Raw genomic sequence first — 25,156 nt, forward strand, 5'->3', positions numbered from 1 at the left:
TTAGTACTTCCACTTAAGTATGGTGCTTAAAGAGCACTTTTACTTCTACTCAAGTCACTTTTTGATAGAGTACTTGTACTTTTACTTAAGTCTGGGTCTCTAGTACTTTATACATCTCTGGATGGGAGACCGCCTGGGAATACCAGGTGCTGTAAGCTCTTTGAGTTCCTTCATTTGGCATCTAATACACTTCCACGTGTCACAGGTCTGCTGCTGGTGTCTTTTCTCACATTCATCTTATTTGGGAGGGGTGGGACAAAAAAAACACAGGTAAACAATTGAGGGGACAAGGGCCTTGTTTCTGTCGGTGCTGTGTCAATGCAAGCTGAGCTGCGCTCGGCTCCTGGTGCTGCGCCTCTTTTCAAATAGCCAACTCTTGACGTCTGCTCTCGCTTATGGCCATACCACCCTGGTATTTAAAATTAAGATCTAAAAGTGGCTTAAACATTGAACTTGTTCTACAACGGCAGAAAATTACAAGAGAAGAGATTAAAGAAAGAATGGAAGGAAAAAATTTGAAAAAGGAGATGCAAGAAACATTTGTTTAAGTGACAGTGACTCAGAATGAATGGTGGTTATTGGTTTATCCAATAATTATCCTAATGAGTAATGTATGTGTGGTATCACTGAATGTAAGAGGATTGTCAAAATGTGAAAAGTTTGAAAGATTAATGTGTTTGACAAAAAAGTGTGATATATTATGTTTACAAGAGACAAAGTGGGAAGATGAGATTAAAAATGAAATGAGAAAATTGTGGAATGGGGAAATATTTAGTAATGGAGATATAGAAAAGAAAAGAGGGGTAGCAATTTTGATAAAAAGAGGGATTTTTGAAAAAGTAGAATTAGACTATAAAGACACAGACATGGAAGAAATTATAATTGTAAAAGTTATGTATAGTGGGAAAAGTTTTAGAGTATGCAACATACATGCACCAAATGAGGAAAAGGAGAAATATAACTTTTATAAGGAACTAGATAAGTTAATAGATAAGAATGAAAACATATTTATTTTAGGAGATTTTAATATTGCCGTGCAAAGAATAGATATAGATGACTCAATGGATTTTAGAACAGACAGAGGAAGGAATGAACTACAGAATTTAATGAGGAAATGTGATTTGGTAGATGTATGGAGAGAGCAAAATGGTATGAAAAGAGAATATTCAAGAAGACAAATTGTAAATAGGATTTTAAAGCAAAGTAGAATTGACTTGTTTTTATGTAAGAAAAAAGAAGTACAATATGTTAACAAAGTTTTCTACAAAACCTATAGTGAGAGTGATCATGATTTTTTATGGATAACGATGAATTTTAATGAGATTGAAAAAGGAGCAGGAGTGTGGATACTCAACACTGAGTTATTCAAAATAGAAATGTATAAAATGGAAATAGAAAATATAATAATCAATAGTGTGAATGATGAAATGTTTGAAACAGAAACAAGTTTATGGTGGGATAATCTGAAAAATAGAATAAAAGAATACTCAATAAATATATCAGAAAAAAGACAAAAGGCAAAAAAATTCAAGGAAAATCAAATTAGAAAAGAATGGCATGAAGAAATGAGTAAAGTAAATGGGATAAATGTTGACAAAATAATAGAATTATAGGAAAAGCTGAAGAAAATCGAAGAAGAAAAGTGTAAGGGAGTAATTATTAGAAGCAGAGCTAAAGACATTGTAGAAGGAGAAAGAAGTACAAAATACTTTTATGAATTAGAAAAAACAAGACAGAGAGCAGCTATAATCAAATGTATAAAAACACAAGATGGGAAAACTAGAGGACAAAGAGGGAATTTTAAAGGAAACTAGACGATTTTATAAGGAATTATTTACAGAAAATGGAGTAGTTTTAAATGATGAAAATTTCTTATTAGATAAAATAAACAGTAAAATTAAATAAAGAGGACGAGGAAATGTGCGAGAGTGAGATAACAGATTTAGAAATAGAAACAGCTATTGATCAGTTGAGAAATGGGAAAAGTCCAGGAAATAGATGGACTACCAGTTGAGTTTTATAAAGTTTTTAAAAATGTTTTAAGTCCTATTTTAAATAGAATATACAGTGATATTTATGAAAAAGGGGAGACTCGACTTTTTTTTTTTCGCCCACACAAAGAACTCCTTCATTTTCTACAGTTCTGTGAGAGGATGTCTACAAGCATTGCTAATATAGTGGTGAGCATAGCTGGCTTCTGCCGTAACATTACATGGCCAGGCGCCATTCTTGTGAAGATATCCCATAACATGTGGGTAGATCAGTGCATTTTGAGATGATTGGGATCCATATGCTGAACATGTTTTTCAGAGCCGAACCAAGACAAAGAGGGCCTTGGTTGAAAGCATTCTTTTTGAGCTCTTCTGGCAAGAGGCGTCCTCAAGCGTTGGTGGTATAGTGGTGAGCATAGCTGCCTTCCAAGCAGTTGACCCGGGTTCGATTCCCGGCCAACGCATGTCCTTTTGGCTGCTGTATACATCACTTAGTCCGTTGCCACCCTTGTCAAAAGGCAACAGCCAAAGAGTAAAAGACAAAGGAGGGCCTCCCCATCGGGGAATCGAACCCAGGTCTGACAGGCGGAGATACTGTCCACTATACTAACAAGGATCTGCGCAGTAATAAAACCCGTTCTCCCCCCACACAGATCAGCAATGTAATCCAGTCCTAACAGCATTGTCTGCAGTGCTGGCACTAAAGACCTTGGCTGACAGCAAGAGGAGGTTAGAAAACTGGGCTTGGACAGTTTTTCTTCATTAATAATCCTTGCTTCTTCATCAGTCTTCGACTGGTCATCAGCAGTAACTTGAACAGTGCATCACACAGGAGAACGTTATTAGCATGTTTTGCAGCAAACAAAGCACGCCATTCATTCTTACACATTGCCCAGCTTTTACTCCACAAAATGTCAGCTTGCCCTTTCATGAGCTGCATCCAGTCAACCCTTGCAATGACATTCAAACCGGGGGAGCTCATTACAGTGAATACTAGGTGACAGAAGATGAGAACTCCACCACTGCAGAGTGAAATTATCGACCTCCCATTTTTTGGGTGAGTTTGTACCTTCGAACGCTTTATCCAACCTCAACGTCAGAAAGAGATGGGATCCATACTCGACATTTTTTTTTTCGCCCACACAAAGAACTCCTTGGTCGAAAGCTTTCATTTTCTACACTTCTGTGAGAGGATGTCTACAAGCGTTGGTAATATAGTGGTGAGCATAGCTGGCTTCTACGTATATTCCCAGCAAATGTATTCCTTTTGGCTGCCGTAACATTACATGGCCAGGCGCCACTCTTGTGAAGATGTCCCATGACATGTGGGTAGATCAGTGCATTTTGAGATGGTTGGGATCCATATGCTGGACATGTTTTTCAGTGCCGAACCAAGACAAAGAGAGCCTTGGTTGAAAGCATTCTTTTTGAGCTCATCTGGCAAGAGATGTCTGCAAGCGTTGGTGGTATAGTGGTGAGCATAGCTGCCTTCCAAGCAGTTGACCTGTGTTCGATTCCCGGCCAACGCATTTCCTTTTGGCTGCTGTTTATATCACTTAGTCCGTTGCCAACCTTGTGAAAGGCAACAGCCAAAAAGTAAAAGACAAAGGAGGGCCTCCCCGTCGGGGAATCGAACCCCGGTCTTCCGCGTGACAGGCGGAGATACTGTCCACTATACTAACGAGGATCTGCGGAGTAAAAAAAACCTGTTCTCCCCCACACAGATCAGCAATGTAATCCAGTCCTAACAGCATTGTCTGCAGTGCTGGCACTAAAGACCTTGGCTGACAGCAAGAGGAGGGTAGAAAACTGGGCTTGGACAGTTTTTCTTCATTAATAATCCTTGCTTCTTCATCAGTCTTACTGTCCACTATGCTAACGAGGATCTGCAGAGCAAAAAACCTTTCCTCCCCCCACACAGATCAGCTATGTAATCCAGTCCTAACAGCATTGTCTGCAGTGCTGGCACTAAAGACTTTGGCTGACAGCAAGAGGAGGGTAGAAAACTGGGCTTGGACAGTTTTTCTTCATTAATAATCCTTGCTTCTTCAATAGTCTTCGACTGGTCATCAGCAGTAACTTGAACAGTGCATCACACAGGAGAACGTTATTAGCATGTTTTGCAGCAAACAAAGCACGCCATTTATTCTTACACATTGCCCAGCTTTTACTCCACAAAATGTCAGCTTGCCCTTTCATGAGCTGCATCCAGTCAACCCTTGCAATGACATTCAAACCGGGGGAGCTCATTACAGTAAATACTGGGTGACAGAAGATGATAACTCCACCACTGCAGAGTGAAATTATCGACCTCCCTTTTTTTGGGTGAGGTTGTACCTTCGAACATTGTATCCAACCTCAACGTCAGAAAGAGATGGGATCCATACTCGACATTTTTTTTTTCACCCACACAAAGAACTCCTTGTTCGAAAGCTTTCATTTTCTACACTTCTGTGAGAGGATGTCTACAAGCGTTGGTATTATAGTGGTGAGCATAGCTGGCTTCTACGTATATTCCCAGCAAATGTATTCCTTTTGGCTGCCGTAACATTACATGGCCAGGCGCCACTCTTGTGAAGATGTCCCATGACATGTGGGTAGATCAGTGCATTTTGAGATGGTTGGGATCCATATGCTGGACATGTTTTTCAGTGCCGAACCAAGACAAAGAGAGCCTAGGTTGAAAGCATTCTTTTTGAGCTCATCTGGCAAGAGATGTCTGCAAGCGTTGGTGGTATAGTGGTGAGCAAAGCTGCCTTCCAAGCAGTTGACCCGGGTTCGATTCCCGGCCAACGCATTTCCTTTTGGCTGCTGTTTATATCACTTAGTCCGTTGCCAACCTTGTAAAAGGCAACAGCCAAAAAGTAAAAGACAAAGGAGGGCCTCCCCGTCGGGGAATCGAACCCCTGTCCTCCGCGTAACAGGCGGAGATACTGTCCACTATACTAACGAGGATCTGCGGAGTAAAATAAACCCGTTCTCCCCCACACAGATCAGCAATGTAATCCAGTCCTAACAGCATTGTCTGCAGTGCTGGCACTAAAGACCTTGGCTGACAGCAAGAGGAGGGTAGAAAACTGGGCTTGGACAGTTTTTCTTCCTTAATAATCCTTGCTTCTTCATCAGGCTTACTGTCCACTATACTAACGAGGATCTGCGGAGAAAAAAAACCCGTTCTCCCCCACACAGATCAGCAGTGTAATCCAGTCCTAACAGCATTGTCTGCAGTGCTGGCACTAAAGACCTTGGCTGACAGCAAGAGGAGGGTAGAAAACTGGGCTTGGACAGTTTTTCTTCATTAATAATCCTTGCTTCTTCATCAGTCTTACTGTCCACTACGCTAACGAGGATCTGCGGAGCAAAAAACCTTTCCTCCCCCCACACAGATCAGCAATGTAATCCAGTCCTAACAGCATTGTCTGCAGTGCTAGCACTAAAGACCTTGGCTGACAGCAAGAGGAGGGTAGAAAACTGGACAGTTTTTCTTCATTAATAATCCTTGCTTCTTCAATAGTCTTCGACTGGTCATCAGCAGTAACTTGAACAGTGCATCACACAGGAGAACGTTATTAGCATGTTTTGCAGCAAACAAAGCACGCCATTCATTCTTACACATTGCCCAGCTTTTACTCCACAAAATGTCAGCTTGTCCTTTCATGAGCTGCATCCAGTCAACCCTTGCAATGACATTCAAACCGGGGGAGCTCATTACAGTGAATACTGGGTGACAGAAGATGACCACTCCACCACTGCAGAGTGAAATTATCGACCTCCCTTTTTTTGGGTGAGGTTGTACCTTCGAACGCTTTATCCAACTTCAACGTCAGAAACAGATGGGATCCATACTCGACATTTTTTTTTCGCCAACACAAAGAACTCCTTGTTCGAAAGCTTTCATTTTCTACACTTCTGTGAGAGGATGTCTACAAGCGTTGGTAATATAGTGGTGAGCATAGCTGGCTTCTACGTATATTCCAGCAAATGTATTCCTTTTGGCTGCCGTAACATTACATGGCCAGGCGCCACTCTTGTGAAGATGTCCCATGACATGTGGGTAGATCAGTGCATTTTGAGATGGTTGGGATCCATATGCTGGACATGTTTTTCAGTACCGAACCAAGACAAAGAGTGCCTAGGTTGAAAGCATTCTTTTTGAGCTCATCTGGCAAGAGATAGTGGTGAGCATAGCTGCCTTCCAAGCAGTTGACCCGCGTTCAATTCCCAGCCAACGCATTTCCTTTTGGCTGCTGTATATATCACTTAGTCCGTTGCCACCCTAGTGAAAGGCAACAGCCAAATGATTCTGTTTGATACTGTTTATTGCCTTGACAATATGCTGTTAAAAGCTCTATATAGTTAAAGGCGCTACACACACAGCCCCACTCCTTGGTATGGAGCGGCAAGTGCTGAAACACGCAACCAGCTTTATTTGTTTTCGATTTGCGTGTTGTTTCTTTTTTTAAAGTGTCTTTTATTTTTTAAATCTCTCAAATTAGGCTATTTTAGGCTATTAGGAGATATTTAGAGTTTATATAAAAACGAGCGCTTACCTCATTTCACTGAGATCATTATGAGAATCATATTGCATATTCGGGTAAGCAGCCTAGTAAATAATGTACTTTATTAATGGATTGTTTATAAGGACTAAGCTATTAAATACTGTAATTCTCCGAATGGAAAATGCTTGGGTTGTTTGATAATATCTATCTTAACATGCAAAACTTTATCTATCATGTTTATGATCTGCCCCTCATCCTTCAATATTACAGATCGATTTATCAGATGATTTGTCATAAGAGAAATGTTAACAAGAGGATTTTCTTCATATAGACTCATCTAAAAACAATCGACTATCAACAATCAATAATTCATTTAGTATAAATACAAGTTTTAGTAACAATAACTTAAACCGAAACATACCTTTGTACATGAAAGAGCAGGTTCTCGGTAACCTTTAAGACAAGCTCATCGCATAAGAAACGACTCTCGCTTATAACGTCTGCTTCGTGGGCATTTCACGTTGTATGCGTCACCGTCACATTTGTACACATGCTTTAAATTAATGCTTTTTGTCTCCAAAATTCATATAATAAAGAGAACGATAAAATAACGTTATTAACCGGTTAACTGTAAACGTTTCTCTTCAGAATGATTAAAGTTGATCTTTTTTTCGTTTCCATTTCTTGAACCGGTTTGGAGCCCTGCTTAAAATACTGTAATTATTATACTTGTATAATATAGACCTATACATTATTGGCAGCAATGTATTATCTAATTTCAATTTAGCATTTATATCTTATTTTATTTCAGATGTTTAATAAATGTTTATAATAATTTACTAATTAAATTTACTCTAATATTGCAGAAAACACATTATGTTTACCAATCACACTAATAATAACACTGACCTGCTTCTTTATAAAGGATAAAAATGGAATAAAAAGTGTACTTAAACAAAGAGGCACCAGTTCCAGCTGCCACAAAAAGGCAATGGACACAGAATAACATAGGTTGCTCAGGTCAAAAGACAGAAGCAGGGATAACAGCAACAAACATTTTAAAAGAAAGAGGGATAGACTCTGTTGAACTCATAAAATGCACAGACATACGTTCAACATGTGTCTACCTCACGGACAGGTCTTGCAGTTTTTTTTGCATCCAACCAAACAGATGGGAGTTGAATTAAAATAGATAGATGGATTGACATTTTAATAAATGAAATAAAAAAGTATAGGAATAAAATGTAAAACGCAAATGTATAATTTGAATGGTTTAGCGTAATGGTAGATTTTTATAATTGCCCATAATCTATTCGTATACTTTTATTTATTTATGTATTTATTTATTTTTTGTTTGTTTGTTGTATTGTTAATCTGTTTATCTGAACTCATATTGTATTGCTACCAACAGCAAGTGACAGAATTTCTTTCTTTCATTCCAATTACAGCAAATAACTCCAGCAGGAATTATAAAATCCTGCAGGATTTGTCACTTGCTTGGATCCATTGTAAAACCTGTAAGAAATCCCTGCACATATCGTCAATGTGTCCTACAGGAGCTATCCTGCAGGAAAAAAAAATAGATCATTCAGGATTCCTGTAAAAAGCAATGCATGATTGTAAAACCTGTAGGAATTGCCTGCACATATTGTCATTTTGTCCTGCAGGATTTCATAATTCCTACAGGATACCAGCAGGTTCCTGCAGACAAAATTAAAATCCTGAAGGATTCCTGTAGGCTATTTTTGGAAGGGTAGGGCAATCAACAGCTGATCATTTACTGAAAGAAGATCTAAAACTTATAAGATCTTAAACGTTTGATTAAATAGAAATTTATCTGAAAATGAAGGAAGAGCACTAATCACATGAGGCATTGATAATCACTGGCAAAAACATCTAAAACTCTTATAAATATTGAATATTTAATTAAAGTTAAAACAATGACCAGTAAAAACAGGACAGAAGAAGTCAGATTAATAATATTATAACTTAAGGTTATAGCATAGCAACACCTTAGCAACCGCCTAGCAACACCTTAGCAACCACCTAGCAACCACATAGCAACACCTTAGTAACCGCCTAGCAACACCTTAGCAACCATATAGCAACCACCAAGCAACACCTTAGCAACCGCCTAGCAACCACCTAGCAACACCATAGCAACCGCATAGAAACCACATAGCAACACCTTAGCAACACCTTAGCAACCGCCTAGCAACACCTTAGCAACCACCTAGCAACGCCTTAGCAACCGCCTAGCAACACCTTAGCAACCACATAGCAACACCTTAGCAACCGCCTAGCAACGCCCTAGCAACACCTTAGCAACCACATAGCAACGCCTTAGCAACCGCCTAGCAACACCTTAGCAACCACCTAGCAGCACCTTAGCAACCACCTAGCAACCACCTAGCAACACCTTAGCAAACACATAGCAACACCTCAGCAACCGCCTAGCAACACCTTAGCAACCACATAGCAACACCTCAGCAACCGCCTAGCAACACCTTAGCAACCACCTGCCATCGCCTTAACAACCGCCTAGCAACACCTTAGCAACCACATAGCAACAGCCTAGCAAAACCTTAGCAACCACCTAGCAACACCTTAGCAACCACATAGCAATGCCTAAGCAACCGCCTAGCAACCACATAGCAACACCTTAGCAACCACCTAGCAACACCTTAGCAACCACGTAGCAACACCTTGGCAACCACATAGAAACACAAACACTGAAAAAGTGCCGCATCAATCTCTTTGCGCCACAATTAACGCAGCGTAGCAGTGGCCCTCCAGAGGAGCTGTAGCCTTTTTTGCCCCCGGGAAGCATAAACGGCATGGAAGGCAATAAAGTATGCCGCCCAGTCACCTAAGTGCTCCCGTGTGCCAAAAGGTACGATCTTGCCCCGTGTAAGGCTCGAACTCACGACCTTCAGATTATGAGACTGACGCGCTGCCTACTGCGCCAACGAGGCGGACTGCTGGAGCTGGGCAAGCTGTGAAACACCAGCTTCCATGTCATGGTGCTGCGATGTGGCTCCTAGGAGACAGCTCCGGCTAAGTGTGCATGTCAGGATGGCTGAGCAGTCTAAGGTGGTGCGTTCAGGTCGCAGTCTCCCCTGGAGGCGTGGGTTCGAATCCCACTTCTGACAAACCTAATCTTTGGCTGTGCGTTCAGGCTCAAGTAATTAATTCTCTGGCACCATGTCCAAGTGATACACTAACACTGACAAAACCCCGCATCAATCTCTTTGCGTCACAGTTTACAAGGTGTAGCAGTGGCCCTGGCAACCTTAATGGGCACTGTAGACTGCAAGTTTTGAGGCATTTGCGCAACATCAAGGCATTGTCTACAGCAACTCGGAAAAGCATGTGAACAAAACAATGGACATGGGCTTTAATGCAAGTGCATCGAAAGGGCATCAAAAGAATTGCCTTGGAATGCCATGTAGTGGAATGTCCTGAGATGTCGTTTATTTTTAGGGCAATGGGATTCGCAGGACTTTTCAGCTAATTTTCTTACAACGTCAAGTCATGACATTTGACTCTGTGGGAAAGAGAAGAAAAAAAGCTGTGTCAGTCAATCAACACGTCTTTTTCAAGACGCTGTTCTGAATGTGCGTTTCTGGAGGCGGTGGTTCCTATCTCCGGATGATGAGCACGAGTATCGCATCACAGGTCTGGTGGTCCAGCATGTCGATGCAGTGCCCGCGGACAGCTCATGCTCTCACTGTGAGGACATGGCTGTTGCACAGCTGAGATCTCAGGCTCAAGTATTTAACCCTCTGGCGCCATGTCCGAGTGATACAGTAACACTGACAAAGTGCCGCATCAATCTCTTTGCCCCACAATTTACGCAGCGTAGCATTGGCCCTGGCAGCGTTAATGGGCACTGTAGACCGCAAGGTTTGAGGCGTTTGCGCAACATCAAGGCATTGTCCACAGCAACTCGGAAAAGCATGTGTTCAAAACAAAGGACGTGGGCTTTAAAGCAAGTGCACCGAAACGGGATCAAAAGAATTGTCTTGGTATGCCATGTAGTGGAATGTCCTGAGATGCTGTTTATTTTTAATTCAATGGGATTCGCAGGGCTTTTCGGCGAATCCTCTTCCACCGTCAAGTCATGACATTTGACGGATCCACGTCAAACGTCAAGCGATAATGTGACAGGAATGGGAGCATCTTGCCATCATTAGATTAGATTAGATTAGATTCAACTTTATTGTCATTACACATGTACAAGTACAAGGCAACGAAATGCAGTTTAGGTCTAACCAGCAGTGCAATAGCAGCAAGTGCAGGATACAGGTATAAGTTATAAAGTGCAGTTATAGAAAAACTATGGTGATATTTACAGATGGATGTACTATGAACATTATATACAGGTTGTATTAGCTATGAACAGATTTACAATAAATGAATATATGTACAGGATGCTATTAATAGCAGAAGTGTGCTTACAGATAAACATAATTACAAATGTCCATGTGCAGTGGGTATGTCCAGTTCAAGTAAATGAATCAGTGCAATGAATATGTGCAAACTTTAAATGTGCAAATGTTAAATAGTGCAGTGATTGTGAGGAGTATAAGTTAGAGGAGTGTGGGGGGTGTATTGGGGGGGCAAAAGAGTCAGTGAGGGGCAGAGTTCAGAAGGGAGACAGCTCTGGGGAAAAAGCTGTTTCTCAGTCTGCTGGTTTTGTCCGGGGGAGCCTGAAGCGCCTGCCGGAAGGCAGGAGAGAAAACAGTCTGTGAGCAGGGTGAGAGGTGTCCTTAAGAATACTGCGTGCTCTGCGCAGACAGTGTTTCTTCTGGATGTCCTCAATGGCTGGCAGTGTAGTCCCTGTGATGCGTTGGGCAGTTTTCACCACCCGCTGCAGTGCCTTACGCTCAGCAACAGAGCAGCTTCCATACCAGACTGTGACGCAGTTGGTCAGGATGCTTTCTATTGTGCAGCGGTAGAAATTCACCAAGACGGCTGATGAAAGCTGGTTCTTCTTAAGTTGCCTCAAGAAGAATAGGCGCTGGTGAGCCTTCTTGACCAGGCTGGAGGTGTTGGTGGTCCAGGAAAGGTCCTTAGAGATGTGGGTCCCCAGGAACTTGAAGGATGAGACAGGCTCAACGGCCTTCCCATTAATGTGGATGGGATCATGCGAGCCTGTTCGTCCCTTCCTGAAGTCCACAATGAGCTCCTTGGTCTTGCTGGTGTTAAGGAGCAGATTATTGTCGGTGCACCAAGTGGCCAGATGCTGTATCTCCTCCCTGTAGGCAGTCTCATCATTATTGCTGATTAGACCAATCACTGTGGTGTCATCTGCAAATTTGATGATGGTGTTGGATCTGTTCACAGGCCTACAGTCGATGGTAAAGAGAGAGTAGAGGAAGGGGCTCAGCACGCAGCCCTGGGGTACACCAGTGTTGAGTGTGACGGTGGTGGAGCAGATGTGGCCTGATCTAACATTCTGAGGTCTGTTAGTCAGAAAGTCCATAACCCAGTTGCAGAGAGACGTGTTGATATCCAGGTCTCTAAGTTTGATCATTAGCTTAGAGGGTATGACAGTGTTGAATGCTGAGCTGAAGTCAACAAACAGCATTCGTGCATAAGTGTTTTTATTGTCCAGGTGTGTGAGGACAGAGTGCAGTGCTATGGAGACGGCATCTTCTGTGCTCCTGTTGCCACGGTAGGCAAACTGATGTGGGTCCAGTGTGGATGGCAGAGAGTCTTTCAGATGTGCCAGGACCAACCGCTCGAAGCACTTCATGATGATGGGTGTGAGTGCTACAGGGCGGTAGTCATTCAGGCATGATGGGCTGGAGTGTTTGGGCACTGGCACAATAGAGGTGGTTTTAAAGCATGTTGGCACAGTTGCTAGGTTAAGCGACAGGTTGAAAATGTCTGTGAATACCCCAGTGAGCTGTTCTGCACATGCTTTGAGGACGCGCCCAGGGATACCGTCTGGTCCAGCAGCCTTACGCACATTGATCCGACTCAGTGCGGTGTAGACTTCTGAGGAGGTGAGTGTGATAGGTGAGTGGTCGGTTGAGGTAGTGTTCCTGGTGTAGGGTTCTGTGTTGTCTCTTTCAAAGCGGGCATAAAAGTCATTTAGCTCGTTCAGGAAGGAGACATTTGTGGCTGTGGGGGTGGACTGGCTGGGTTTGTAGTTGCTGATGGCCTGGATGCCCTGCCACATGCGCCGAGGATCAGAGTTGGAAAAGTGCTCCTCTAGCTTTAGCTTGTAGCAGTGCTTGGCCTTTTTGATGCCCCTCTTCAGATTAGCCCTGGAAGTGCTGTAGGCCTGTGCATCCCCTGATCTGAATGCAGTGTTGCGTGCCTTCAGCAGGAGGCGCACCTCCTTGTTCATCCATGGCTTTTGATTTGGGTATGTGGTGATCTGTTTCTGGGTTGTAACACTGTCTATGGTGGTGTTGATATAATCCAGAACAGAGGAAGTGTAACTGTCAATGTCTGTGTGAGAGCCACATGTGGCCTGGGAAGCAAACATACTCCAGTCTGTGTGTTCAAACCTGTCCTGGAGTGTGGAGTCCACCCCCGCTGGCCACACTTTGATGGTCCTTACTGATGGCTTCACACGGTTGACGATGGGTGAGTACTTGGGGGTGAGAAACAAACAAAGGTGATCTGATTGACCCAAGTGGGGGAGGGGGGTCACAGCATATGCTTCAGCCATGTTTGTGTAAACTTGGTCTAAAGTTTTGTTTCCCCTTGTGTGGCAGAAAATGTTTTGATGGAATTTGGGGAGCACTGTCTTTAGGTTTGAGTGATTAAAATCCCCCGCAACAATAAAAGCAGCCTCCGGGTGAGCAGTCTGTTGTTTGCTGATGGCTGCATGAAGTTCATTCATAGCAAGCTTGGCATCAGCGTCGGGAGGAATATAAGCAGCAGTTATTATGGTGGAGGTGAACTCCCGTGGCAGATAAAACGGTCTACATTTAACCATTAGAAATTCCAGGTTAACAGAGCAATGTCTCCCAACGACGACAGAGTTTGTGCACCAAGCTTTGTTAATATAAATGCATAATCCTCCGCCTCTGGTCTTACCGGAGTCATCCGCCGTTCTGTCTGCTCGGAATGTTTGATGCTCCGTTAGCGAGATAGCGTTGTCTGGTATCCCGCTGTTTAGCCATGTTTCTGTGAAAATCATGACATTACAGTTCCATAATCTTTTGCTGTGGTTGATGCGCAGTCGAATCTCATCCATTTTGTTCACCAGTGACCGTACATTGGCGAGAGAGATGCTGGGTAAAGAGAGCCGGTGTGGTGTTAGCTTTAGCTTAGCTCTTAGCCCGCCGCGCTTCCCCCGTCTTTGTTTACGTTCTCTGCGCCGCCTCCGAGCACTTCCGCCCGGCCGTGTAGGGCTCTGAGGCCCGTGTGTTCTGGCGATCTCAGGGATGAGTCGAAGATTGTTAATAAAAATGTCCGGAATGCACAATCCAATATCCAAGATGTCCTGTCGGGTGTACGATGTAAAGGCACTGCTGTTCTGCACGAACAGACCCGAAATGAGCAGGAATAATACTGCAAAATTGCAGATACTGGAGAGACGCTGAGCCTCGCGAACCGAACGCGCCGCCATCTTGTCATGGCTTCAGACTCAGGAGATGTTCTTGGAACATCACGCCGCATGCCCTCCAGAGGAGCTGTAGCCTTTTTTGCCCCCGGGAAGCATAAACAGCACGGAAGGTAATAAAGTACGCCGCCCGGTCACCTAAGTGCTCCCGTGTGCCAAAAGGTACGACCTTGTCCCGTGTGAGGCTCGAATTCACGACCTTCAGATAATGAAACTGACGCGCTGCCTACTGCGCCAACGAGGCAGACTGCTGAAGCTGGGCAAGCTGTGAAACACCAGCTTCCATGTCATGGTGCTGCGATGTGGCTCCTAGGAGACAGCTCCGGCTAAGTGTGCATGTCAGGATGGCCGAGCTGTCTAAGGTGCTGTGTTCAGGTCGCAGTCTCCCCTGGAGGCGTGGGTTCGAATCCCACTTCTGACAAACCTAATCTCTGGCTGTGCGTTCAGGCTCAAGTATTTAATTCTCTGGCGCCATGTCCAAGTGATACAGTAACACTGACAAAGCCCCTCATCAATCTCTTAGCGTCACAGTTTACAAGGTGCAGCAGTGGCCCTGGCAACCTTAATGGGCACTGTAGACTTCAAGTTTTGAGGCATTTGCGCAACATCAAGGCATTGTCTACAGCAACTCGGAAAAGCATGTGAACAAAACAATGGACGTGGGCTTTAATGCAAGTGCATCGAAAGGGCATAAATACAATTGCCTTTGAATGCCATGTAGTGGAATGTCCTGAGATGCCGTTTATTTTTAGGGCAATGGGATTCGCAGGACTTTTCAGCTAATTTTCTTACAACGTCAAGTCATGACATTTGACTCTTTGTGGGAAAGAGAAGAAAAAAAAAGCTGTGTCAGTCAATCAACGCGTCTTTTTCAAGACGCTGTTCTGAATGTGCATTTTTGGAGGCGGTGGTTCCTATCTCCGGATGATGAGCACGAGTATCGCATCACAGGTCTGGTGGTCCAGCATGTCGATGCGGTGCCCGCGGACAGCTCATGCTCTCACTGTGAGGACATGGCTGTTGCACAGCTAAGATCTCAGGCTCAAGTATTTAACCCTCTGGCGCCATGTCCGAGTGATACAGTAACACTGACAAAGTGCAGCATCAATCTCTTTGCGCCACAATTTACGCAGCGTAGCAGTGGCCCTGGCAGCGTTAATGGGCACTGTAGACCGCAAGGTTTGAGGCGTTTGCGCAACATCAAGGCATTGTCCACAGCAACTCGGAAAAGCATGTATTCAAAACAATGGACGTGGGCTTTAATGCAAGTGCACCGAAACGGGATCAAAAGAATTGTCTTGGTATGCCATGTAGTGGAATGTCCTGAGATGCCATTTATTTTTAATTCAATGGGATTCGCAGGGCTTTTCGGCTAATCCTCTTACAACGTCAAGTCAAGACATTTGATGGATTCACGTCAAAAAAGCATCTTGCCATCATTGCTTCAGACTCAGGAGATTTTAAACATTTACTTACCTTACAGCACTTACCTTTTACCTCACAAATTAAGAGATTTGACCAGATACTTACAGATGGTAACCAAGTCAGCAGCTGTATGTTATGATGCAAATACGTTAGCATACTGTTATACATTTATAGCTTACTAATGTTAACACAAACGTGACAAGACATGACCATACATAAAAAATCATAAAAATGTGTATTATTTACTTACCTTCCATAACATAGAGGCTGCGTGGCTACAGGACCTTCCTAAACCAGCTATGCACTAACATCCTGTAGTCTCCACTGATCCCTGCTTACTAAGTAGCAACCACGCTGAGTGGCATGGACTGCTCGACTGGCTGGGGTGCACATTTGCTTTTAAAAAGGGTCACCCTTGCTGTGTAATAGAACACGACCCACTTTCCCACTATGCAAATATTGGTAGGCTTCGGTACTGCGAGAGCAGCCGTCAAGAGTTGGCTATTTAAAATGAGGCGCAGCACCAGAAGCCGAGCGCCGCTCAGCTTGCCTTGAAACAGCACCGACAAAAACAATGCCCTTGACCCCTTTTTCTGTTTCTGCTCAAAAAATAAATCTATTGCTTGTAACCTCCCAATGGAGAGGAGAAAGTCTCAGTGGCGCAATGGATAATGTGTCTGACTATGGCTCAGAAGATTCTAGGTTCGACTCCTGGCTCGCTTGCTTTGTACTTTTTGCTTTGCTGTCAGCCAGTGCACTGCGGTCGCCTTTCCCCCCGCTGGAGCTGTTCAAGTCCACTCTGGAGTGAATCGAGTTTCTGGGGCCGCCAGCACAGAGCCCGTGGGGTGCTCCCCTTGTTTCAAAGGCTGCACCAACTGCTGATTTTTATTAACGTCTACTACAGCTACACCAACCGTAAACCAAGCCTACTTGTTGCAAATGTCCCTACCACTTAGAAGTCACCCAGCCAACTTGCAGCATAATCTCTTCCACTTGTAAGTCTCTGAGCTGCAGCAATACCTAAGCGCTCTGATAAAACATGCATAAAAGAAACTATGGCTTTTAACCACCTTTTGGAGAGGAGAGAGTCCGACCCTGGATCTCAGGTCTTCTATGGAGGGACTGTCAGGAATCCTGTAAGAGCATCCCATCCACACAACCTCTTGCCATAAAAACAAAGCAGAATGTGTGGTGACGGAACTCCAGGTTGACAGAGCCTTGTCCTTGTTTCAAACAATGTGCTAACAAGGTGCTGAACAGAGTGTCAGTGGCACAAAGGATAATGCTAATGACTATGCATCAGAGGATTCTAGCTTACGGAAACCATGAGACTGTGTATGAGAGCGTGCGTAAATGTATGTGTGGTACTTGTGCAAGAGAGGCAGTGAAGTGTGCACGATCAGAAAGAACTGAAGTTTGTGCCAAGACTGGCCCTCACAAGTGGCAGCTCCCATATGGTCTAGCGGTCAGGATTCTTGGTATTCACCCAGGCTGCCCGGGTTGACAGAGCCTTGTCCTTGTTTCAAACAGTGTGCTAACAAGGTGCTGAACAGAGTGCCAGTGGCACAAAGGATAACGCTAATGACTATGCATCAGAGGATTCTAGCTTACGGAAACCATGAGACTGTGTATGAGAGCGTGCGTAAATGTATGAGTGGTACTTGTGCAAGAGAGGCAGTGAAGTGCGCACGATCAGAAAGAACTGAAGTTTGTGCCAAGACTGGCCCTCACAAGTGGCAGCTCCCATATGGTCTAGTGGTCAGGATTCCTGGTTTTCACCCAGGCGGCCCGGGTTTGACTCCCGGTATGGGAAGGCTTGAGTGTTTTTGCTTCTGCCCTTTTTGGCCTGCAGCTACCTTAAGGGGATGGGCTTGTGCTCGACTGTTGTAAGCCCTCGATAGCTCAGTTGGTAGAGCAGAGGACTGTAGGTGGGATGTTGGCATTCCTTAGGTTGCTGGTCCGACTCCGGCTCGAAGGAGATCTTTTGCGCTCAGAGCTGCTTTCATGCCTGTGCAGTTCGATTATATTTTAGTCGCTAGAACTCAAAGTTCTCCATAGAGGTGAAAAGAAAGTTCCCTGACCGGGAATCGAACCTGGGCCGCGGTGGTGAGAGCACCGAATCCTGACCACTAGACCATCAGGGAAGGGCCAGCAGAAACTTGCCCCTGGCTTTCTTTGGTCTTTTTGCTGTGCTGTCAGTCAGTGCACTGCAGTCGCCTTTCCCCCCCGCTGGAGCTTTTTCAGTTCCACTCTGGAGTGAATCGAGTTTCTGGGGCTGCCAGCACAGAGCCCGTGGGATGCTCCCCTGGTTTCAAAGGCTGCCCCAACTGCTGATTTTTATTAACGTCTACTACAGCTACACCAACCGTAAACCAAGCCTACTTGTTGCAAATGTCCCTACCACTTAGAAGTCACCCAGCCAACTTGCAGCGTAATCTCTTCCACTTGTAAGTCTCTGAGCTGCAGCAATACCTAAGTGCTCTGATAAAACATGCATAAAAGAAACTATGGCTTTTAACCTCCTCTTGAAGAGGAGAGAGTCTCCGACCCTGGATCTCAGGTCTTCTATGGAGGGACTGTCAGGAATCCTGTAAGAGCATCCCATCCACACAACCTCTTGCCATAAAAACAAAGCAGAATGTGTGGTGACGGAACTCCAGGTTGACAGAGCCTTGTCCTTGTTTCAAACAATGTGCTAACAAGGTGCTGAACAGAGTGCCAGTGGCACAAAGGATAACACTAATGACTATGCATCAGAGGATTCTAGCTTACGGAAACCATGAGACTGTGTATGAGAGCGTGCGTAAATGTATGAGTGGTACTTGTGCAAGAGAGGCAGTGAAGTGTGCACGATCAGAAAGAACTAAAGTTTGTGCCAAGACTGGCCCTCACAAGTGGCAGCTCCCATATAGTCTAGCGGTCAGGATTCTTAGTATTCACCCAGGCTGCCCAGGTTGACAGAGCCTTGTCCTTGTTTCAAACAATGTGCTAACAAGGTGCTGAACAGAGTGCCAGTGGCTCAAAGGATAACGCTAATGACTATGCATCAGAGGATTCTAGCTTACGGAAACCATGAGACTGTGTATGAGAGCGTGCGTAAATGTGTGAGTGGTATTTGTGCAAGAGAGGCAGTGAAGTGCGCACGATCAGAAAGAACTGAAGTTTGTGCCAAGACTGGCCCTCACAAGTGGCAGCTCCCATATGGTCTAGCGGTCAGGATTCCTGGTTTTCACCCAGGCGGCCCAGGTTCGACTCCTGGTATGGGAAGGCTTGAGTGTTTTTGCTTCTGCCCTTTTTGGCCTGCAGCAACCTTAAGGGGATGGGCTTGTGCTCAACTGTCGTAAGCCTTCGATAGCTCAGTTGGTAGAGCGGAGGACTGTAAGTGGGACGTTGGCAATCCTTAGGTCGCTGCTCCGGCTCGAAGGAGATCTTTTGCGCTCAGAGCTGCTTTCATGCCTGTGCAGTTCCATTATATTTTAGTCGCTAGAACTCAAAGTTCACCATAGAGGTGAAAAGGAAGTTCCCTGACCGGGAATCGTACCCAGGCCGCGGCGGTGAGAGCACCGAATCCTGACCACTAGACCATCAGGGAAGGGCCAGCAGAAGCTTGCCCCTGGCTTTCTTTGGTCTTTTTGCTGTGCTGTCAGTCAGTGCACTGCTTCTGCCCTTTTTGGCCTGCAGCAACCTTAAGGGGATGGGCTTGTGCTCAACTGTCGTAAGCCTTCGATAGCTCAGTTGGTAGAGCGGAGGACTGTAAGTGGGATGTTGGCAATCCTTAGGTCGCTGCTCCGGCTCGAAGGAGATCTTTTGCGCTCAGAGCTGCTTTCATGCCTGTGCAGTTCCATTATATTTTAGTCGCTAGAACTCAAAGTTCACCATAGAGGTGAAAAGGAAGTTCCCTGACCGGGAATCGTACCCAGGCCGCGGCGGTGAGAGCACCGAATCCTGACCACTAGACCATCAGGTAAGGGCCAGCAGAAGCTTGCCCCTGGCTTTCTTTGGTCTTTTTGCTGTGCTGTCAGTCAGTGCACTGCGGTCGCCTTATCCCCAACCCCCCCACCCCCCCCCACCCCCCCGCTGGAGCTGTTCAGTTCCACTCTGGAGTGAATCGAGTTTCTGGGGCTGCCAGCACAGAGCCCGTGGGGTGCTCCCCTGGTTTCAAAGGCTGCCCCAACTGCTGATTTTTATTAATGTCTACTACAGCTACACCAACCGTAAAACAAGCCTACTTGTTGCAAATGTCCCTACCACTTAGAAGTCACCCAGCCAACTTGCAGCGTAATATCTTCCACTTGTAAGTCTCTGAGCTGCAGCAATACCTAAGCGCTCTGATAAAACATGCATAAAAGAAACTATGGCTTTTAACCTCCTTTTGGAGAGGAGAGAGTCTCCGACCCTGGATCTCAGGTCTTCTATGGAGGGACTGTCAGGAATCCTGTAAGAGCATCCCATCCACACAACCTCTTGCCATGAAAACAAAGCAGAATGTGTGGTGATGGAACTCCAGGTTGACAGAGCCTTGTCCTTGTTTCAAACAATGTGCTAACAAGGTGCTGAACAGAGTGCCAGTGGCACAAAGGATAACGCTAATGACTATGCATCAGAGGATTCTAGCTTACGGTACAGGTATATAGTGTTTACAGGGACAGCATGTAACCACTGTGGTTAAGGGGGACACACCTTTCCTTACAACCTACAAATTAAATTTATATATCAAACAATCTGTTATGGCCTCATTAAGATACATCTCACTTAAAAAATCACTTGTCACTTGTGAGTTGTTGAAAAATTACACCTGTTTTTTCACAGGCGTACAGGGTCATCGGTATCATGGTTTGTTGGGACACACAGGTTTAAAGGGTCTGCTTGTGTAAATCATTCATACACAACAAGCAAAGTGGTTTAAAGGGTCAAACATGGTTTACCAGGACCAGTAACATAACAAAAACACTGACTGGGGTTAGATGCATACTTCAAGAAAATGATGAATGAATGAGAAGTTTTTTAATTGTTTCTTAAACTGAGTATTTTTATCATTGATAAAAATCTGTGATACACATACTTGCTGTACACACAATGTGCTAATTCATAGTAATCGGAGTAAATAATTAATTGCAGTAATAATAACATTATAAGAATAAGTAATAATAAAAACAAGCTGCCACAAAACTTACTGAATACTAAGAACAGTGTACAAAGGCTAAAAATGTTAAAACTGAAGTACATCAAGTACTTCATACATTTGAGGAACGGGAGTAAAAACCCTGTTACAACAGTGAATCAAAATGTACTCAAGAAAAACAAAACCTTGTAAACAATAACAAATAGCAGGAAAAAAAATCTTATCTTTGTCATTTCAAATTAATTTCATACGCTCCAATATAGAAAGGGATCCAATAAATACTGAAACAGTACAACATTTAAAATGAGTTTAAAACTGTTATTTAAAAAATGTTTAAAAAGTAGAAATCAAAAATTTAGAAAAGTAGAAATTGTTCACAGCGTTCACATTCTGACTAAGTACAATTGTCCAAATGATATCTTTTAGACTTTTCCTTTAGACATTAAAAAGAACCTTGAGTATCAAGGCATGTATGCCTTAATATAATGTAAATGATGCCTCTGTGTGAAATATGCATTTACTTAGACCATGGAGCTGCTACTGTTTTAAAAGATGTAATCTGGGTTCTTTGCCTATAGTGCTCTATTACTTTTATTTATTATTACTTTCATTATAAATGCTCCAGAATTGGTAAAGAAAATTTTTTTCCTACTATGGCACATTTGGTGCTCTTGGCTATAATATAGGGATTTTTTTCCCTACAAGGAGTATGACAAGCCGTTTTGACTTGTATTCATTCTCAGAATATGTATTCTTGATATCAACAATTCAGTTCTTTATATCAAATAAGGTAATTGTTGATATCAATATTACATTTCAACTAGTAACAACGTTAATTCTTGATATCAGCAATGATGTCACCATTCGCAGAAATACAATTGTTGATATCAAGAATTCGGATTTTTGATATCAACAATTTAATTCTTGATATCAAGAATTGATATCCTGTTATCAATAAAAGACAAAACAGCTATTCTGGCAAGCCGTTTTTACTTTTATCGCTTAACCAGATATGAATTGTTGATATCAAGAATTAAATTGTTGATATCAAAAAAATCCTAATTCTTGATATCAACGACTTAATTGTTAATATCCAAAATGCGAATTGTTGATATCAGGAATTGCATCCTTGATATCAACAATTCAGTTTCACTAGTTAAAATGTTCATTCTTGATATCAGGAACTGAATTTCAACTAGTAAGAATTATAGTTCTTGATATCTGTAATTGTATTTTCACTAGTTAAATGTCACTATAGACTGCCATTCAAATTTAATTGTTGATATCAAGAATTGATTTCTTACTAGTTAAAATTTAAATTTTACAAATCAGAAGTACAATTCTTACTTGTAAAAGCATTTATTTTTGATATGAGTTATCATATGGATACTAGTGCAAATGTCTATTCCTGATATCAACAATTGAATTGTTACTAGTAAAAATTGTAATATTTGATCTAGTAAAAATGTTAAATTCTCATATCATAAATGCGGTTGTTACTAGTAAGAAAGACATTTTACATATCATAATTTATATTAATATCAGAAATCAATTTTCATATATCAGAAATAACAAGTTAACATGTTGAAATACATCTAACTAATATCAAGATTTAACATTTCAACTAGTATCAAATTAATTCTTAATATCAGGAATTGACATTTTTACTAGTAACAAATTCATTATTGATATCAACGAAGGCAGCTGATATCTAAATTTAGCTTTACAACTAGTGAAAATATAATTACTTATATCTTCAATCAGTGACATACAGGATGAACAGAACTTCATTTTTGACCATCTACAGTTTTACACACCAATTAAACATATCAAACCACCATGTACATATCCAGATCTTGTCTGGTGATAAACAGATGTTAAATGGTCATGTTTGATAAAAAGCACATCCATGGAAGAATAAAAGAACAGACGTTTATAATTAGAACAAATGAGTATAAAAACTATAGTTACTATATGCATCTGAATTGTGCTCTTATTTCATGTTTTATTGCATTGTGATTATGTCTGGTAGCTTGAGAAAATTATATGCTGTTTTTTTGAGAATATAAAATTGATGTATTACTTTGAGAACATGTGTTAAGAACAACACAACTTTCACTTTATTCTTATTTTATTTAAATAAAAACATGTGTTTTTCTTGAATATTGTAGTACAATGTTGTACAGTTAAATTGAGGTAAAGTTCAGATGCTGACAAGGCAAGACGCATGAGAAGTTTCTCTTCCACTCGTGATAATATTGTGTGTGTGTGTGTGTGTGTGTGTGTGTGTGTGTGCGTGTGTGAGAGATGAGAAAAAAGTATGGAGAGTTTTCCCAGATTAAGTGTCCCATATGTTTCAGGATCAATAAACAGATGATGTGAAGCTGTCTTTGCTGTCTCCAGTGCTGTTATGTTCGCTTTCAGAACGTATTTTGGATAAATGTGAGTGCGTTTGTTTGTATGTGGGTATGTCGTTTCATGCGTGTGTTACAGGTACGAACGGCATTGGAGGATCCGCATTTCGTGCAATTGACGTTGACCGCTGACGCTGGGTTTGCGCCACCAATCACTGGTCGGCGTAGCGTTCAAAACCCGAGCCCAAACTGCAATGGCGATATCTCTCTCTTTCTATCTCATTCCGTCTCTCGTTCCTTCTCGCTCTTAACGCCTGATTCACACCGCGAGCGAAAGCAGTGCGTGAGCAGAGCATGCGCAGTGTGTATGGAGAGCAGAAGCAGCACGCAGGCGTTTGCCTTTCACACCAGCTGCGACTGTAGCGCCCAGCTCTTCGGCAGCTGCCGCTGAAATCAGTCTATCTCTGTCTGATCTATCTAGTTACATATCTCTCTCTATATACAAATACACTTTAAAAAAAATTTTCATCTGCACCAAGACTCGTGGCAACCTCCTCCTATGCTGTTTCTTTAACCTGCAAGTCTTTATTTTACAAATGATATAGATTATACAGAACTGTATGCTTCTCCAGCTGAGGAGTGTCATTCATGTCTGGTGCACTCAGAAGACAATCGCCTGTAATATCATGTCATTTGGTTTTTGATTGTCAGGTTGTTGTAGGCCTAGTTATAATAATATTTATACAATATATTTATAATTATATTTATACATGATCAAACTTGTGTTACTTCAACGATTTTACGTTTCCTCTAAGCAATGAAATTATAGGGGGGTGTGGCTGAATGTGCAGCCCTGCCCTGATCTGGAGTCTGCAGACAGGGGCTTCTTGTCTTTTTCTATCTGTTTATCCTTTCCTTTCGACATGTTGAGTGCAAACATAATACTACGCACTCTAAGAAAGAAAAGTAAATAGAAGTAGTTTGCCGAAAAGTTCTAAAAAAATGAGGTTTGTAAAGAAGGAATGAAAATTTAAAGGGAGCTGGTCTCGCTTGTGTCCACAGCGAAGGTGACATAACCAGAACTCCAAGTCGCTTTTTTAGGGAAAAAAAATTAACGGTTAGGAGGGTCTGAAAAATCGTTAAGTTGACAACACTAGCTAGCAGTGTCTTTGACTGAAGGAAGCACTCACGCCTCGCGCATGTGTAGTATGGAAGGAACATTCCATTTTTCATGGGGGCCATAGTTTTGAAAAGTAATAACGTTAAAATCTTTACGTTATAGACAGATTTGACAACATACGATAGAAAATGTATAAGCTTCTTGGCATTAATTTGGGGCCTCTAATTCCCAGGGGCCCTAAGCGGCTGCTTACCTCGCTTATTGGTTAAGTTTGCCCCTGCACACACTTACACGCATATTTTAATAAATGCTGTCTTAAATCTGCAGTAATAATCAGCCACAGTGTAATTCACATTGTTCACCACATTATTCTGATGTGTTTACTTTTCTGACAGATATTCTGCTGAAAATGTTCTATTGCATTTTCCAGTATTTTATCTCTAAATGAAGAGTGGGATGTTTATCTGCTGTCACGTGTCATTAAAGTTGAGTTTTCATCTGTTTTCTGCTACAAAAAAAGTTGCTGATACACATCAAGAAACCTGTTCATGTCTTGGAAGAAGACACACGGCTTGCAAAACAGGTTTATTATGAGAACTGTTTCCTCGTCCCACTGAATACTTATTTCTGAAGCAGTGAAAATGCAGACTTATAAAGAGACATCACTGGTCAGCACAAACATCACAGTATATATAGAGTATATTCAGTGAAATCAGCTGGAGAAAGTCTGTTATTCAGCCTACCTTAATATGAGCTGCTGTGGATGATATCAGAATCATCAGTGAGGGTTTGCTGCTCTTTTATTCATCAAACATAATCAATCTTGTCTGATTTCATATTCTCTGAGCTGTAAATATTTCAGTTTTTTTACATGATCTCCAGATTTGTGTTTGTCTCATATGTCATTGTAGTGGCTATGCTCATGCTGCATTTGAATTACACAGTACCACACAACTCATACCACTAACTTCAGAATGCTTTAAAAACCAAAACACCAAAACACATTTTTTGAGATGTTGACAGTCATATATATGTCCCACGTAGCTAAAAACACTAC

General features: G+C 42.6%; 11 non-coding genes across 11 annotated transcripts; 7 read left to right on the forward strand and 4 right to left on the reverse strand.

Annotated features, from left to right (window-relative positions):
- Positions 1-2,383: 2,383 nt before the first annotated feature.
- Positions 2,384-2,455, forward strand: trnag-ucc (transfer RNA glycine (anticodon UCC)). Its single transcript has one exon. It is a non-coding gene; the product is annotated as a tRNA-Gly (tRNA).
- Positions 2,456-3,448: 993 nt separating this feature from the next.
- trnag-ucc (transfer RNA glycine (anticodon UCC)) lies at positions 3,449-3,520 on the forward strand. Its single transcript has one exon. It is a non-coding gene; the product is annotated as a tRNA-Gly (tRNA).
- An 86-nt stretch (positions 3,521-3,606) lies between these two features.
- On the reverse strand, positions 3,607-3,678 carry trnad-guc (transfer RNA aspartic acid (anticodon GUC)). Its single transcript has one exon. It is a non-coding gene; the product is annotated as a tRNA-Asp (tRNA).
- A 1,038-nt stretch (positions 3,679-4,716) lies between these two features.
- Positions 4,717-4,788, forward strand: trnag-ucc (transfer RNA glycine (anticodon UCC)). Its single transcript has one exon. It is a non-coding gene; the product is annotated as a tRNA-Gly (tRNA).
- Positions 4,789-9,392: 4,604 nt separating this feature from the next.
- trnam-cau (transfer RNA methionine (anticodon CAU)) lies at positions 9,393-9,465 on the reverse strand. Its single transcript has one exon. It is a non-coding gene; the product is annotated as a tRNA-Met (tRNA).
- A 4,951-nt stretch (positions 9,466-14,416) lies between these two features.
- On the forward strand, positions 14,417-14,499 carry trnal-cag (transfer RNA leucine (anticodon CAG)). Its single transcript has one exon. It is a non-coding gene; the product is annotated as a tRNA-Leu (tRNA).
- Positions 14,500-17,244: 2,745 nt separating this feature from the next.
- trnae-uuc (transfer RNA glutamic acid (anticodon UUC)) lies at positions 17,245-17,316 on the forward strand. The gene has a single exon. It is a non-coding gene; the product is annotated as a tRNA-Glu (tRNA).
- Positions 17,317-17,394: 78 nt separating this feature from the next.
- Positions 17,395-17,481, forward strand: trnay-gua (transfer RNA tyrosine (anticodon GUA)). The gene is given in 2 exon segments: positions 17,395-17,431; positions 17,446-17,481. It is a non-coding gene; the product is annotated as a tRNA-Tyr (tRNA).
- A 94-nt stretch (positions 17,482-17,575) lies between these two features.
- Positions 17,576-17,647, reverse strand: trnae-cuc (transfer RNA glutamic acid (anticodon CUC)). The gene has a single exon. It is a non-coding gene; the product is annotated as a tRNA-Glu (tRNA).
- Positions 17,648-18,698: 1,051 nt separating this feature from the next.
- Positions 18,699-18,770, forward strand: trnae-uuc (transfer RNA glutamic acid (anticodon UUC)). Its single transcript has one exon. It is a non-coding gene; the product is annotated as a tRNA-Glu (tRNA).
- A 253-nt stretch (positions 18,771-19,023) lies between these two features.
- trnae-cuc (transfer RNA glutamic acid (anticodon CUC)) lies at positions 19,024-19,095 on the reverse strand. The gene has a single exon. It is a non-coding gene; the product is annotated as a tRNA-Glu (tRNA).
- Positions 19,096-25,156: the final 6,061 nt, after the last annotated feature.

Source organism: Danio aesculapii, chromosome 4 (assembly GCF_903798145.1).
Source record: "Danio aesculapii chromosome 4, fDanAes4.1, whole genome shotgun sequence".
NCBI classification, from domain to species: Eukaryota; Metazoa; Chordata; class Actinopteri; order Cypriniformes; family Danionidae; genus Danio; species Danio aesculapii.